Source organism: Acanthisitta chloris, unplaced genomic scaffold (genome assembly GCF_000695815.1).
Source record: "Acanthisitta chloris isolate BGI_N310 unplaced genomic scaffold, ASM69581v1 scaffold11792, whole genome shotgun sequence".
Classification (NCBI taxonomy): Eukaryota; Metazoa; Chordata; class Aves; order Passeriformes; family Acanthisittidae; genus Acanthisitta; species Acanthisitta chloris.
Window position 1 is genome coordinate 667 of NW_008662207.1, and position 1,777 is coordinate 2,443.

The following is a 1,777-nucleotide window of genomic DNA, read 5'->3' on the forward strand; positions in this document are numbered from 1 at the left end:
CTGTGATTTTCTGAGCATTGCACTGATTTTGCTATGTTTTTTGCTTTTTGTCAGACTTTCCAGAGCTGAAGGCTTACAACTTCCCACCTGGAAGTCTTAAGATTCAGCATTTATTGGGATTAAATGGAAAATGCTTTGTATTGTATTAGTGATTATTCACTGTTAGTGAACGCTTAAAAAAACAGTAAGTCATGAGAACTGATAGATGTGACTCTGTTTATCTCCTTTCCTCCCTGTAATCCTGACATTGCCATTATTGCTGGCTAAATACACAGTGCAATATGCCACGTTCCTGGGGGGAATGAGACAGTGTTTGTGTTGTGTGCTGGTGCTGTATGGATGGAGAAGACGTTTCCCTGAGCCTGAGGGACCATCTCTGATCTCAGGGAGGTGCAGGGAGAGACTTGTTGCCTGGTTGTTGCCCTGAGAGCTCCTCTAAGAGAGCATCAAGCCTTCACTCACTCCTTGGTATTGTGACCAAAGCTTTGCTCTGATTTGGTTCCAGCTTTACGCTGAAACTACCCAGTGTGTAGTGTGTGTGTTTGCATAAACCAAATCGGTGTCTGTCCTTGCTCTGCATGATTATCAGCTATTGTTGGCTATGTCACACCACGGACACTTCATCTCCAGCCAGACTGGTATTCACTCTGGTTTCTAAACCAGACTGTGGCTGGAGAGCACAACTTGCACTGGGTGGAAATAGTGCTGCAGAGACGTGGCCCAGCAGCAAGAACAGGGCACTGGATTCTGCCTCTGCTCTGCCACAGCTTTGTGGTGTGACTTTTTCTCCCTGTCTTCAGCCTTCCCATCTTGAAACAGGGTTAAAAATCAACAGAAAAACATGAGTTGTGACCTTCCATTGAAGATGGTGTAAAAGAGGGAAAATAAACCCTATTCCCTTGGTGTTCCTTAGGAGAAACAGGCTCAGGGAAGACCACTCAGCTCCCTCAGTACCTGTATGAAGTCGGAATTGGCCACTCTGGCATCATTGCTGTGACCCAGCCCCGCAGAGTGGCAGCTATCACCCTGGCTGCCAGAGTCTCAGAGGAGAAGAGGACTGAGCTGGGCAAGCTGGTAAGTTGTTTTGCAGATCTTTAGAGTTGGGTTAGTGCTGCAGTGTCATATCAGGGCTAAATGGGGAAGATCAGAAACAGCCACCAGGGTAAGAGATTGGTTTAATTTCATCGTTAGCTTTGGGTGCCACAATATAAGAAAGATATAAAGCTATTAGGGAGGGTCCAAAGGAAGGACATGAAGGTGATGAAGGGCCTAGAGAGGAAGCCATACAAGAAGTGGCTGAAGGCACTTGGTCTGTTCTGCCTGGAGAAGAGGAGGCTGGGGGAAGCTTCATCACAAGGGGCAGTGGAGAAGCAGCTCTGATCTCTGCCCTGTGGTGACTAGTGACAGGATCCAAGGGAATGGCATGAAGCTGTGCTAGGGAAGGTTTAGGCTGGATATTGGGAAAGGGCTCTTCCCCCAGTGGGTGTTTGGGCACTGAACAGCTCCCCAGGGCAGTGCTCACAGCCCCAAGCCTGACAGAGCTCGAGGAGTGTTTGGCCAGTGCTCTCAGGCACAGGGTGGATTGTTGGAATGTCCTGTGCAGGACCAGGAGTTGGACCGATGATCCTTGTGAGTCCCTTCCAACTCAGAGTATTCTGTGATTTTCCTCTCTTCCATTGCTCCCTGTATCAAAAGTCACTGTCAAGGAGAGCGGAGTGCTGAAACTCTGCAGGTCTGTGAATCTGAGGGAGAAAAGTGAAGGAGAAAGACTTTCCCT

At 48.3% G+C, this 1,777-nt stretch overlaps 1 protein-coding gene across 1 annotated transcript in view; it reads left to right on the forward strand.

Moving 5' to 3' along the window:
- The first annotated feature begins 577 nt into the window (after nt 1-577).
- Nucleotides 578-1,777, forward strand: part of DHX33 (DEAH (Asp-Glu-Ala-His) box polypeptide 33) — an 8,663-nt gene continuing 7,463 nt past the window's right edge. The window contains exons 1-2 of the mRNA XM_009070515.1: nt 578-602; nt 911-1,074. The gene's annotated coding sequence lies outside the window, so the exon portion shown is untranslated. The remainder of the gene's footprint in view (nt 603-910; nt 1,075-1,777) is intronic.